The 15,787-nt window shown below is 37.5% G+C and overlaps 1 protein-coding gene across 2 annotated transcripts in view; it reads left to right on the plus strand.

Annotated features, from left to right (window-relative positions):
- Positions 1-15,787, plus strand: part of ADCY8 (adenylate cyclase 8) — a 119,796-nt gene that overhangs the window by 30,559 nt on the left and 73,450 nt on the right. The window lies entirely within an intron of this gene.

The raw sequence follows: 15,787 nt of genomic DNA on the forward strand, positions 1-15,787 counted from the left end.
CACATTTTGCACTCTGACTGTAATATCAGAAAGTTCCCTGCTGTTTAAAAACTTGCAACCCACGTGTGTATATATATGCATGTATGTTACACCGCTATTTCATGAACTCAAACATTCATTTTGTCCTGTTGTATAATGCATGTATTGTTTCTCAATTTTATTCCACTTCTTCAAAGTCATTCAGAGATGTCATATTCTAGACTTTACTGACTAATGACTCAGTATGAATGCATGACTGTGCTGAGTAATTCAAGTTACTTGTGCCAGAACACCATATGTTGCAATAGGATGAGGGGTGATGGTTTCAAACTAGAACAGGTGAGATTCAGGGTGGATGTGAAGAAAAAATTCTTTACAATGAGGGTGGTAAAATACTGGCAGAGGTTGTCCAGAGAGGTGGTGGATGTGCTATTCCTGGAGACATTCAAGGCCAGGCCAGATGTGGTTGTGGGTAACCAGATCTAGTTGAAGATGTCCCTTCCAATTGGAGAGGGGTTGGACTAAAAGATCTTTGAAAGTTCCTTCCAACCCAAACCATTCCATGACTCTATGATCTTTCCAGCCACTGCTGACTGAACAGGCTTGGAGGGATGTTATCTGGGATGCTCTGTTGTCATTTTTTCTGTAGAACCGCATTTTTATATGGTTTGTTTTGGGGGGATATTTTTGCATTTTTCTTCTTTTCTAATCTTTTATAAGCTAATATTTTGTAAACTTGACTTGTAATTTTCGGATGGGAAGTTTGTTGTAAAAATCTTTATAAAACACTATCAATAGTTTCCCCCTGTTCCAGATGATTCTGAGAATTTTCCATTAGAATTGTTTGCTGAAAATTTATTTTCTATTAGGAAATTTAAGGCAGATATTTTCCATTTGGGTGGGTTTAGAAAGAATTAGACTGGGGGTTTTTGGTTTGGTTTGCTTTTTTTGGTGAGGGGTGAAGTAGGAGTTGGATCTGAAATACTTGTTTTTAATCAGTTAATGTTGAACTCTGCATTTCGTCATGTCTAAGTGCCTTGCAAAGCTTCAGGGTTGTGCTGTCCCTTGAAGGCAGAACTTGACTGAAGTGTTATCTCATTGTAGTTGAGACTCGCCCATAACCAAAGAAAGTAATGTGTCATGGGTATCATATGACTGGAAATGCATATGGGAAAATGTAGTTGGGCCAAGAAAAATGTCCACAAGAAAAAAAGACATCATTGACACCAAATGAAAGATCTCTTCTAAAACTTGATTTAATGATAAGCTAATCCAAAATTAAGGAACCAAACATTTTGAAATATTTCTTATTAATCTTGTTACAACTTTGAAGCTGTGCTTTTATACACACCTATAAATATATATATATAAATAATAATCCAAGTATTATTCTTTTCAACTTTTAATTTGTATTTGGAAAACAAGGACAAAATACTCCAATACTGGAACGTCTTGAATGGAGAGCCTGTTTCCCTCAGTCTTCCAGTTTTTCCTTTGCTTCTGAAGCAGCAGCTCACTTAAGCAATTTCTAAAGATATTTTGTTTAAGAAGACTGGCACTACCACTGCTTTTCTTCAATAGTTTTTTTATGCTTACTTGACCAATATCCATATATCCAATATCCAATATCCAAAATGTTAGCATTTTTCTATTTTGAAGACGTGTATTTCATGATGCAGGGAGTCTGTAGTTGACATGAGTGTAAAAATTATATTACCGGTTAATGCATATCACATTTCTAAAGTAAGGATTAAATACTAATGAAGCCTAATAAATTCATTCTATAACTATCTAGAAAATAGCTCTGATAAATGAAGGGGGACCCAATAGGCGAAAAAAAGTGTGTGCACGCAAATTGTTGTGATGGAGCTTAAAAAAATTACTAAAAATATGCCTGAGGAGATAAAAATGTGCAAAGAAAGTAAAGCAATAAGTATTTGTGTAATTCTTCCAGATAGTAATTCCAGGAATTGCAAATTCTGTTCCACTCTGATTTGTTTCTCCTCCAGTTCCCAAAACCTGTCTAAACATAAGGTTTCTTACAGCAGGGTCAAGCTTTTTATGGCTTTCATTGGTGGTACTGCTACTTTTCATAATAGTGGGTGACATCATAATCAAAATCCCTCAAGGTCTGTTTCCATCCCACACAGCTTCCACTTCTTAAACTGAAACTAATAGGTAATTACAATTGGTTAATTGTATTGACCTACCATACACATGATGAATCATATGAAGTATGATAGGTCCAATCGGATCTGGTTTTGTCATTTGTTTAAATCAGAAGACCAGTAAAATTAAAGCAAGAAAAGAGAACATGAGTTAAAAAATGCAAGAAGGAATGGTATACTTTTCCACAAGGAAATGCAGAATAATACTCCAATAAAGTTCATATAAATGCTTCAGATGCAGAATCATAGAATTACATTTTGTGGTCAAAACCAAGATATTTTTATGTATGTCTAGATAAATTTCTATAGATAACATGATTTTTTTTTCAGTGAAAGCAGTTTCATTCATTTGCCATCATAATTTTTGTAAAATGTGTTGAAAAAAAAATCTTGCAAGGAGTGAAAAATTCTTTTGTATTGTTGTTCGTGCTACTCTGAGCTGAAATTTGAACAGTTAGATGTGATGGCTTGTTTTCCAGGTATCGTTATTCTCCATCAGCGTCTTCCCTCTGCAGGATCTTCAAGGATTAAGGATCTGATTATTTTCATTATTACTTTTTTATTTTTAAGCACCTGGCATTGTTACCGAGTTCATATTAGCACTTACAATTACAATGAATTTTGTAACTCTAATTACTCTATTAATAAACTGAACAGTACTGTGGATACAGAAGAGAATTACTCTAGCAGTCATTGTTAATGATGTGTATGCACTTCAGTGCATGGTATTGTCTGTGTGGCACCATTTGAAAATCCCAGCGCTCTGTGAAATGGAGGGAACATCTGTTTCTACTTTCCCAATTTTCACTAGAATATTAGAATTTTGGTGAAGACCTAAAACATTTCAGAGTTCGGCTTAGATAAATGAGACTCCACTGCTGATGAGTACAAGATAGAATGTATCATAGAAAGATAGAATATCAGAGAAGCAAGTTACAAAAGGCAGCACAGACAAAATAACATGTAGTAAAACCAACCCCAGTTTACCAGTTATTGATCAAATAATTAATTTAAATACTTTTCTAATAAATTGCAGCTAGTTGCTTGTGCTGAAGATATGTACCTACATCAACCAGTCAAAAATGGCAGCAATTAAAATGACCTCCACTTTTGTGTTCAATACATTATAATTATGAATAAACAATAAACATGAGGTTCTCAGATTTCTGAAGTCCATTTTGTCAAGGGCAACAAGAAAAGCTTCTACAGGAACACTGGTGATAAATGGAACACTAGGGAAAATGTGGGCCCCCTCTGGAAGGAAACAGGAGACTTGGTTACCCACGACATGGAGAAGGCTGAGGTACTCAACAACTTTTTGCTTTGGATTTCACTGGCAAGAGCTCCAGTTGCATTGCCCAAGTCATGGAAGGCAAAGGCAGGGACTGGGAGAATGAAGAGCTGCCTGCTGGTGGAGAAGATAAGGTTCAAGGACATCTAAGGAACCAGAGAGTGTTTAAGACCTGATGAGATGCAACTGCAGGTCCAGAGGGAAGAGGCAGATGACGTGGCCAAGGCACTATCCATCATATTTGAGAAGTCATGGCAGTCTGGTGAAGTTCCCACTTACTGGGAAAGGGGAAACATAATGCCCATTCTTAAAAAGGGAAAAAAAGGAAGATCTAGGACCTACAGGCCAGTCAGTCTCATCTTGATGTCCAGCAAGATCAAGGAGCAGACTCTCCTGAAAATAAGGCACATAGACAATAAGGAGGTGATTTATGACAGCCAACAGGGCTTCACTAAGGGAAAATTGTTCCTGACAAATATGGTGCCCTTCTATAATGGGGTTACAGGTTTGGTGGATAAGAGTAACTGCTATCATCTACCTGGTCTTGTGCAAAGTATTTGACTTCTTTGTCTTTAAACTGGAAATACATGGATTTGACAGATGGACCACTTGGTGGATAAAAAATTGGCTGCATGCTTACACTCAAACAGCTGTGGTCAACAGCTTAATGTCTAATTGAAGACTGGTAGCAAATGTTGTCTCTCAAGTGTTAGTATTGGGACTGGTGTTATTTAACATCTTTGTTGGTGACATGGACAATGGGATTGAGTGCACCCTCAGCAAGTTTGCTAACACCAAGCTGTGTGTTGCAGTCAACCATTCTTTGATTCCATGGCTTCATTTCATCCATAACATCACTTTCTACCACTTGTTTGTAATTTTGGGTAATATGTTGTCTTGATACCTGTATGTTTCAAAAAAGTTGACACCCAGCACTGTACTTTGTTAATAACCACTTCAAAAATATTGTCTTACTTTTTACCTTGATTTTATCATACAGACACAGCAGGTAATTCTGCTTTCATAACATCTGGGAAATGAAAATAGATAATATAACTTACTTTCTTAATTAGATACTGCAAAACTTTCAGAAACAATGAATATGCAGTTCTCCTCATTGTGAAAATACTGTGAAATTGCCTTAATGAAGAAGAGGAACTTGCATTAAATTTCTATTTTCATTTCTATTTTTCATCATACAAAATCCCTAAGTTTTAGATGAATGACATATTAAATCCATGCACATATTGAAGTGATGACTTTATGAAGAATTGAATTCATAATCTATCTCTGGTGTTCTTAACTGTTCTTTCTCCAGCAATTCATATTCATTTGAAACTTGTCTAACATTTTAAACCCTCAAATATTATAATTTAATTATAATGTCTTTCAGATAACTGTCACTCTGCCTGTTCTTCCACCACATACAAACAAGTTACACATAGCTGAAAACAAGAATTGTGCGAGAAAATTAATATTTGACTTACAGAATTGCTTGTGGCTGAAGATGGAAATGGAGGCTTAAAATGACTAGGAAGGGTACATCCCAAAATTTAAGGATCTAAATGGCTTTAAAAATCAGTCCAGCTTCTAGGTCTTGTCTTGTAATAAAATTGCAATGCTACATCATTGATATTTATAGAAAAGTCATTTTCCTTATAAGACTTACATGTCATGGACACTCTTCTACTCTCCATCCAAGACCTCAGTCAACTAGTGAGACTAATGAAGCCTGAATAAAGCAATAGGGAAATATTGGTGGGAGACTGCTTTCAAGCTAAGCAAAGTTGTTAGACTGTATCCTACTAACATAAATAACCTGTGAAATTGGATTAGTTTTCAAAGAAAAAATAGCATAAAGCCCCTCTGAAACATTCTGTTTACATTATTTCTGGTAGATTTAGAACACCTGGTAGTATCTTGTGAAAGAAGGATCTTCTCTGCAGTTGTTTGAGATGGCAGGTGAAATCAGTCCAGATCTGTGTGGCGCTTATATTTGTCCTTTGGAGAGGTATTTGTTCTTGTTCTCACTGTAGCAGACTCTTCATCATTCATGAAAAGAAAATTCCTTACTTGGTGTTCAGAACTCAAAAAGCAAAGCTGCACTGCCACTGCTGGGCTAAACTATTGGAAGGGGCTAAACTCAAATCAGAAAAAAATACTCCAGGTTTTAAGCCCTAAGTTGTCAAATAGAGAAAAGTGTTTTACTTTAACACTACATTTGTGCAGTCTCAGTGGTTACCTACTGTTAGAAACTACTAAAGACACAATGCATTAGTCCCTTTAGCTGTTTTGTTTACATCCTTCTCCAACACGGTATTTAGCAGGCAGACCCCTTTCTCTGCAGGTATCATCTAAAATTCCACCAAGAGAAGGTCCTAGTATACGGAAATAAAGCTCCTTCTTGCTGTCTGCTTTAAGCCTTATGAGGTGTCCAGCGTCCTGGCAGAGAAAACAGAGATGAAATCTATAAGAAAGAGCAACTAAGAGAGTTGATGGGGAACAACCACTGTCTGCCTGTAGCCTTGCAAGGAGTACCCAAGCAAGAGGGTTCTGTCTGGCAGCATGCCTAATCCACTGGGCTTCTGAAGATGCTTCCCAACAGGGAGGCATGAAGGCAGGCATCTTCAGGTTTAGTTAGGTTTTTGGTCAGATTAGAGGGAAGCAAGAAGAAAAACCTTTTCTCCATTAAATGGTGTAATGAGAAGAGTCCTCTATGAGAACACCCTAGCAGACAATTCCTCCCAAAGAATTCTGCCACTGGCCTACTGAACACCCACTTTGCATCTAATCTTTTTCATAGGGGATTCCACAAGTTCAATTAAAGCTCATTTTGAAAGTTAAAACAGTTTGGATATTATTTCATTCAACTTCCACAAAGGATCTGAGCTCACCACCCTACAGAACCTTTCACCCAGGTGAAAAGAGGGTGGTTTTATTTCCTGTGTATGAACACATTCTATTTTTCCAGTGTGGGTATGAGGGCTGTAGAAGTAAAAGACACCCCTTAGTATTCAGAACAGTCTGCTGTTGACATATTTAATCCCTCCTGCCTGTTATCTGTGGAAAAACTGTAATCCTGTCTTAATCTCTTTTTCCATTAGAAAACTGGTCTGTTTGACCATTTGTTTCCCTTCTACTTGCAGGAGATTTTATTCTTACTTTCCTCTGCAACAATCTCTATTTCCCACAGCTTTAAGAAGCTCCCTGCAGATTGATGAACTCAGTTCTGTTTATTAAAACAAAAATAAAATCATCTTACAAGTTGCATGGGTTTTATCTAGCTCTTACAGATCTAGAGTTTAATCAACCATCAGTACTTTGCAACATCTAACATAAGAGCAGATTGGACTAGAATTGGAAAGGAGAGTTTAAGAGGTTAAACACTATAAAGTCTTTCTTTTATACATATATGGGTACTAAGAATATGAAAATTCCTCTAAATTGGTAAGAGGATAAAGTTCAGATCTGGTTTAAAAATAGAGTAATCTGAATTTTAGAGATCATATGATCTTCCTTTTTAATTGTAAAAGAAGTTTAAAACACTTCGCAAATAAAAATTGCAATCACAATAATTAAGGTTTTATCTTTAAAGGGCAAAAATAACCTCACAATTCTGTGTAAACCTTTGGTTAGATACTTCATTTTAGTCAGCTTTTTTTTCCTTATGGGAAACGATCTGTTAAATGTGAAATGCTCAGAAAAGTTTCACATTTATCTAGACTTTCTTTCATCTTGTGCCTTTCTCCAAAGAACCACGATCCAAATAGAAGTTTGTTCTTGTCATTGCTCCTCTGGGAGGATCAAACTCAAAGCATAACATAGCGGTCAATTAAAAAAGCCAAGGAATTTGCAAACTTCCTATTGTTCTTCACAATCGATATCCATACTATGATTGACCTGTTTCCTAAGTCCATTAACAGACTTTTCTTCCTTACTAGGGTGGGGAGAAGCAGTATTTACATGCACATATGTTTTTATAGGAACCACAGAACACGTTACAAGACTGGCATGTACACTTTCTGCACCTTTTTGTCTCAAAACACTCCATCTGCTTAACCCACTTGCAGTAGAAAGCACAATAGTTTGCATGTCAGATCTTAGATGCTGTTCCTTCACATTTGCTGCTGTTGTTTGTTTCTTATCATCAGAGCACAACTCCACATTTTGCTTTTAAGTAGAAACCTAATGTAAAATCAAGATACAAATAATCCTCCGCCTTCTCTCCCATTCCTTGCAAACTTGGAGTAGTCACACGGACTCAAACAGAATAATGAGATTTAGAGCTAGTGCTGGAGAGATAGGAATCAGACTCTGAACTGCAATTATAGAGAGGAAATATAATGCCAGATAGTGTCAGGACTTCAGGGATGGGAGCTTTCCCTGGAAGAAATTGGTGAGAAAGAAACTTCCCCTCCCTAGGAGCTGGCTTTTGGAACTTGTGATAAAACCTCTTTCTGAAAATCTGTGGTTTCTTACCAGGTTGCTCAAATGCTCTGCTGGTCAGTAGTTGATCAGGTTTTGGTGGCTTGTGCCTCCTGTGTTCTCAGCTCTTTACTAAAGAGAGAGATGTCTAATAAGAAAAAGCCATTATCACAGCTGTCACTAACTTGCTGATGTCCCAGGGAAGTGGACAAAGGTGAAATGAGTAACGGGAATGAAACAGTTTCGGACCCCTACAGTGATGAGACACTTCTGCCAGTTCGTCTGCAGTACAGTCATCCCTGCTTAAATGAACCTCAGGCTCCCAATTCACCAGGCTAGTGCCTTTCCTGAGTTCTGAATACACTTACTCATTTGAAGGCAATTATTTTTTCTTGTTTGGGACAAGAACTTTTAGGCTACTAAGGAAAGTTATTATAGACTACCCTGAAATGACTGTAGGAGAACTCTGAAAATGTCCTTACAAGCTTCACAAATAGCAGACTGGCTCTGTAGTCCAGATAATGGTTTTAAATTATCTGACCAGGAGCAGTACCAATTCTAAGCTAACCAGGGTCAACTCATTGGTGTCATTGCTGAGATAATTTAAGATAAAATATTTAGATTAGTGTTCATAAATGTCTTTCACACCATCAGTATTTAAGTACCCACCTCCAACCCTATTAAAAAGGATTTGATTTTCATAAAGTGACCATTACTTCCACTTAGAGAAACTTCCCAGGGAAAGTTTTATCCAGATTATGCTGTTTAGTATTAGAGTCTTGCAGGTCTCTGAGAAGGTGTATTCCTTGTTTTGACTGGAATAGATGACCTCTTCTCTCTTTTCCATCTTGTTCTGCAGTGATTCAGTCATATAAAGCTGAAAAATAGATGATATGTGAGATTGCTTTCTGAAATTTTCCATGTCATTAGCTAGTACTGCTGAAGTTGTCTGGTAATTTCTGAAGCATAAAAAAAAAAAATAAAAATAACAAAATGGTAAAAGAAACACCTAAATTAATAGAAATTTGAAACACTGCAGAACAATTATGTGAAGATTCTATAGCAGATGAGTCAAAGCAGTCCTGGAGAACTGAAAGTGTACTAGGACATAGTACCACAGACATTAAAGTCAGATGGGCTATTCTGATATTTTAGAATAAAATTGAATTGTAGGAGCTGTTTTGTACTCATTTTGTATTCCAGTAAAATAAACAATAGCTTAAGATTATGCCATTATGGAATCAGTTTCCAGTAGGTGTGTCTATCTGTCTCCTGTTCTTAAAGTATAACCCATCCTTCCCGTCCAAACTAATTCAAATTTCTGGAAGCTAATGCACTAGAAGACAGTACAATGCTTTTTGTTGAGACATGAGTCTGATTTCCATATAAATGTTTTTCTTCTAGTAATTTTTCTTCTCTACAATAATTTAATAAAGAATAAATAAAAAAATCATCATGATTTGGAAAAAAATTACAAAACTATGAAATTTGCCCTTCCATGTATTAGATATGTCCAACGTATTACTATATATTACAAAACCACTTGTAACCGTAAGTGATGTCAATAAGACAGGGCGGGAATACAAATTGTTTTGCAGTTCCTGCTTTTCACCACTAGTCTTTGTTACATGGTTGGGTTTCACTACGGAATGTAAGTCTAACATGCTCTTAATTCACGATGTAAAAGATAATGCATTAGGATCCAGAGGATTGCTTGTACTCAATATTGACAAGGCCACTGAATTTAAGACCTGTAGTTCCTACTGCCTACGTTAACAACAGCTCAAATGACAAAGCAAGGTCAGGAGATTGTTTCGTGATGTAGCCTAACAGGTCCAACAGCAGGCCATTGCTCCCAAGGAACACAGACTTGTCCCCTCAGCTCTTACTCACAGACACATGCTCCTTTCTCAGTCCCATGCAAGTTAGTGGTGCTCACATGGCCTTAGGTGAGCTAATTCATTGTGCCCGTGTCGTACAGTGTAAGCATCAGCTGTACTTAGTTTCGCAATTAATCATGTTACTTTAAAAAGAATTTTATGGAAGAATACAGTTTTTCACTTAAAAGATACATGCAGGAGCAGTAACAGGTACCATGCAAAACAAAAAAAATCAGCAGGAAGGGTTGTTCCACTACTCCCCAGCATGCTACAGGATGAGTTGAGTTTATATGAAGACAAAATGATACTGGGAAGGTATGAAAATACAAACTGGCAGCCCTGGAATCAGTCTTTTACATCTCAAGATGCACAGGGCAAGCAGGCATTGAGATTGTGATATGCTTATATTGCCAACTGGCTGATGAGACAGGCACCTCCTTTGATGCCTGGCAATAGACTTAATCATCAAGCCTTGCCAAGGTCTTGTAAAGTGGCTTCAGGTACTTCAGTCTTCAAACCATTCATCATCCAACCAAAGCAAAGGACCAGCAGTATCTTGCAGTCCTTCGGTTCAGCATGTGTTACATATACTGTCTCAAGCTGTTCTGGGCAAGAGTATTGAAGAAGCAGTTGAATAAAGTGCCTTTCCTACAAGAAGTCTGTGGATAAAGCTTCTTCTTTCTTGCATTACCACAAACTTTATGATGCTTTTCAGTGAACAACTAGACACTGTTATAAAAAGTCATGTCTCTTATAAACACTGGGTTATTAACTTGGATCAGGATCTACCTGTGTTTCACAGCCAATAGCTAAACAAAAGAGACTCCAAAACCTCCTGTGTGATCTGGCCTTGTTACTCTTCGAGAGCAGCAGGTGCCTAAATGTAACACATAGCCAAGAATGAAATGAATGGAAATAGTAACTGCCTGAACTCAAATGAAAGAAAGTCAATATAGCTCATCTCTCGTATTGCAGAAGTAAGTAGTAAAAGCAAACAGGCAACCTCAGAGCCCCAAGAGTCTGAACATTTTAGATATTGCAGTTCCTTACATATTTTTTAATTACTCTATTTTAAAATCTCTATCGCACACAAGAAATTACAGCTGCAAATATACTGTCCATTGTGCACTAAGTTAGAACAAAGGAATTTATTTTTAGAGCTGTTCATCATAATAAGAGGTGCTAATTCCCATTTTCTAGGGTGGCACTGTCATGGTTTAAGACAGGCATCTACAATAATTATATCTGTTCTGAGTACTGTCAGTTTTTCAGTAGAATTTTTATCTACACCCTTAAATGTAACAAAAGTTAATGTGGTCCAGAAAGGCTAAAGCCACTGCTCTGAACAATTTTCCTCTGTTAAGTTCAGTGCTTAAGACTTAATGCCTCTATGATATTAATTGTAAAAGTTGCCAAGGACAAGCTTGATGATTCTGGCAAAATGATTCTTTAAAATTCAAGATGAAAAGTGTGGTGTTGATTCTGTAGAGTCTTTGTTGAGTTAAGCATTTATGGACTATGTCCACTCCAGTTTTACAGAGTTGGCCTGGGAACAGCCATAAGTAACTTGTTCCCTGATCCAAAGACTTCTTCCCACAAGATATATGTGAATGTATGATAACATATATGATAAATGCATCATATATAAAATATATGATACATTTGAGAATATATCTAGAGGAGGAAGAACAAAACCTAAATTCAGCTCTTGGTCAAGAGGGGCTTTTCATCGCTTGGCAAAGCCAACCCCAATAAAGATGTTGAGAAACAAAGGAAAATCCCAAGGCAGTTTAGGCAGCATGTCATCGTCACTCACCCTATGCCATCTAAGGGGAGTCAGCATAGGTAGCTTATGCAGACATCAGTCCCTGCAGGAATGAGGTCTTCACATGACCTGCAGGAAAACCTTCGGGAGTTTGACCATCCTCTTGGCAACTTCCTGCATCCCCAGACTGTTTGTTGATGTTCTGTGCTTTTTATTACTTTGTTCTCTTTGATCAGCCCCTGTGGAAAGGTCTCCACTTTAGTTTTTATTCACAAAACTGAGACCTTCTGCATTGATTAATAGACTCTTCCCAAGAACTGTTCCAAAGGTTGCTATTTACTTATCAGGGATATGTCCCACTTTTCCCTGAATATGCCTAGCTACATTTGTGGAGTTGTATACACTGTTGTTGTCACCTGATTTCAGTATGGGGGAAACAACGGGTCAGTGCATGCAGACCACAAAGAGGTTGTTCAACAAAGAATTACTATTGTAGATGCATAAACTAAGAAGTGGACATTAAAGAAAGTATCAGTGTTACAATCTTGGGACTTTAAAAAAACGTATGTGACTCATGAAGTTAACTTGCTTTATCACTTCAGGATTTCACTATTCCTAAATGCTCCTGAAGGAGTAGATAGATTATGTAGGAGTCAATTCCATATTTAGACACCTCCTAAACAAGGTGCCTGCATGCTTTTTACACCTCTGAGCTCCTGCTACAGTCAGCTGACATCTAGTCAATACAAGCAACGGAGCCCAGAGAGACCTGAGGTGACACCAAAGTAGTCATTTACGTCTGGTCTGTAGAGTTCAGATTCACTGGATAAGAATGAAACTTAGGCATGACTACATTGTAGTCACCAAAATTCAGGTGTCTGAATGAAGACTTGAATTCTATCAACCTTTTGTTACATTTAGTGACTTCTACCGGTCTTGTTTCTTTCAGTTGGTTGTTCTTTGGGTTAAAGGCCATTTTTTTAATTTATTTTCTCTAAAGGCCATTTTTTTAATGTATTTGCGGTAAACTCTGACTGCTCTACCTCAAAGACAAGGGTTGATTCATGTAATGAATATTTTAATAGGAGAATAGATCAGCAGCTATTTTGTAATATTCCTTTGTTGATGTCTTCTTTCTTCTATGTCTTTTCTCTTGAACATATATATCTCTGTTCCTTTTTAAAGCACTTACCACTACTGCTGCTCACCTTTGAATTGTCTCCACTTAGCCAATTGCTCAACTACCACACTTTCAACAAAGCTGGATAATGTAGTTTCCTTCGTCCTAGAGTTCACAACACTTCTTTATTAGGCCTTTCTCTGAAAAAGAGAAGACTATTTTTCATGTCTTTCCCTCCTTGTCTGAAAATACCTTCCAGGAAAGACTGACTAGAAACGTGAGGACTCTTTAATTGTGCAAATAATAAGGTGCAGAAGAATATGCAATAATTTCCCATTTTCTCTTTTGTGATTTGCTACTGCTCTTTTGCACATGACCTTCACACATTTGTGCTGTTCTTCTGTGCCTCAGTATCTAAACCTGTGAAATGGGAATGATAATGCTTAACTTATTTAAAGCAAAGGTCTTTATATGAAGGAGACAGTGACCTGACACTCATTCTTGCATAACTGAAAGCTTTTTTAACTGTTGGATTGAAGAAAAGTGATGAGAAAGTCCTGTGAAGAGGAAAGATGGACGTGATCCACACTGGAGTCCACCTTTCAGTGCCTAATTTTTGGAAGGGGTCTGGTTCAGCATCTCCACCACCCTACCAGTCTGGTGTAGTTTAAGAGCAGCTTGGAACAGCAAAGACAGTTTATGCCCATAGAGGGAAGAGTTTTTTGTCCTTTCAATGTCCCAGTACCATAGAATTGGCTGGTGGCTGGAGTGCCTCACAAAAATATATATAGACACGCACACACTCATGAGCATTTAGCTGTTACTTTTCTTGTAGTGTTCCTCCATAGCATGACATATATAACACAGAATAGTGACATGAGCTGCATATGCACTTTCAATTGTGATCCTTACAAGAGCTCTTCACTTGTTACCATATTAATAGAGGAGGACCGCCACACAGGCGCACTAATTAACCTCTGTTTTCATGGGTCATTTCCAAATCTTATGTGGAGCTAAGAACGTTTAACTTAATGAGTAGCATGAAGGTTAATATATCAAATGTGCTGGGCACATAATTTCCTGGCTTGCTGAACATATGCCAAATGAACTATGTTTTATTTAAAATAAACATTCTAAAGCCATTGTTTGATTCCTTATTAACTGAATGCAAACAAGGAATGTCAGCTTTTCCTGTTGTGAAAAGTACGTTCTCTATTTTAGCCATATGTCTACGAACAAATGGCTTTTTTTTATGTTCCCTTCTCACAGATTCCATAAATAGTCCAATAATAACCAGGATTTATGTTTACTTTCTTTCTTTTATCATCTTTTCTTTTTGAATTTGTGTTCCTATTTGTCTTCCTAAAAGGATAAGGTACGAAATAATATACATTTTTTTTACAGTGAAATGAGTTTGTGCTACTCTGAATATATCTTCACAGGAATCCATCTAATGCTTTAACTGTATTGCTCCCTTGAAAATGTATCTGATTTATTCAAAGCGTGGATTTATTATATGGTAATATTGAGAAATGTATCTTAGTAGTGAAGGAATAAGAGAATATATAACCCAAGTGTCATCTCTTATAGGAGGCTGAAGGACACACAATATTAAAATTATTTTTGGTTCCTGGAATATCAATCAGCAGCTCTTCCTAAACATGCCATTGTAAGATGTCCTGGGACATTTACTTGAGAGCTTAGCTACCTTAGGGCTAGACATTCCTGTGAAAACCTGGGTTTGCAGGAGCAAAGAACCTCCTAAGGGACTGTTTTTCCTCTTGCTATCACAAGAACCACATCCAGCATTTGCACATCACAAGAGTGCAGGATACCAGAATTCCCAGGTGGGAATGGTAGAAGAAAGCCAAGACAATGCAGATGTCCTCAGATTAGTACCGCTCTGAATGGGGAAACGGAAGGTCTGAGTTGGTCTTTTTACCAGTTTAAAGGATGAGCTCACTACATGATAGCTAACTGCCTGCTCTACATCAGCTATCACTACCTCTCATCATTTTTTCCTCTTCCTCTTGAACACAGCCCCTGATTTAGTAAGGGATTGTAAAGATCAGTAGATCTCTCATCTTCAATGGTAGCATGTTATGCAGGCAGGAACAAGCCCAGGAAAAAGCTGTCATCTCAGAATGGAGCGATACACACCTCCACTCCAGCCGAAGATATTATTACAGAGCATGTGTTTTGCCTTCTTGAGTAAACCTACAGTTCACCTCAGCTGGGGCTGCCACCTAGACAAATGAAAGTGTTTATACAAAATGTTTTATTTGTAGCTGAGGATTGTTTACCAACTATTGACTAAGACTGCCCAGACGGAATTCTTCATGATCTTCACCTAAAAGCTGTGAGGTAGAAACAATATTGCCTCCTACAAATGCTGGGGAAGGATGCCTTCAATTTTACAGGTGTTTTATCTATGGCTACATTTCGTCCACATTATCTAATTGCGCAGGCATAAACCCCAGGATTTTCATGATTGTTTTGCTTTTCTCATTCTACCATCACTTTTTTCTCTGTCTTGTTCTTTCTAAACAACTTTTTCCCCTCAAGAAAGGACATGCCCTGCGAGTCTGCATAATGTTAGTTTATATTATATCCTCCTAATATCAAGTTGCCTCACAACAACCTCAATGTCAGTTTCTCTGCCAGAAAACAGAAAATCTATGTAACATAGACTCCTAGAATCAAGTAGGCTGCAGAAGTGTTTAATCTTCCACAAAAAAAACCCTGACTGTATAGGGAGAAACTGAAGTCAGGACTCCTGGGTGCTACATACTTTGCTACTTGTGAAAGGTGGCTTACTCTTCATCCCTGAATATCATCTCAGTGGAGTGTACCATAACAACCATGGATGCAAGCAACTGCAGCCAGAAAGTTAAGCAGTGCTGAGCTAAATGCCAAGTTACCATTATGGTGATAGGAGAACTTAAAAGCTCAGAATCAAAATCCTTCCCTTTTCGTAAGATTTAGGATTTCAGTGACAAGAAGCATTTTATTGCCTGTGGAGTGCATTTTCAGCAGCATTTACACTATGGTATTTGGTAGGGATAGTGGTCTCCTTGCAGATGCTACAAGAATTAACCGTTTTCTTCTAAACCAACCTAAAATTGCCTTTTGTCCTCATATTTCTCCTGAGTGTCACCT

Source organism: Pezoporus wallicus, unplaced genomic scaffold (genome assembly GCF_028554395.1).
Source record: "Pezoporus wallicus isolate ANWC-B61680 ecotype Strahan unplaced genomic scaffold, APGP_CSIRO_Pwel_v1 contig_7545, whole genome shotgun sequence".
Taxonomy (NCBI): Eukaryota; Metazoa; Chordata; class Aves; order Psittaciformes; family Psittacidae; genus Pezoporus; species Pezoporus wallicus.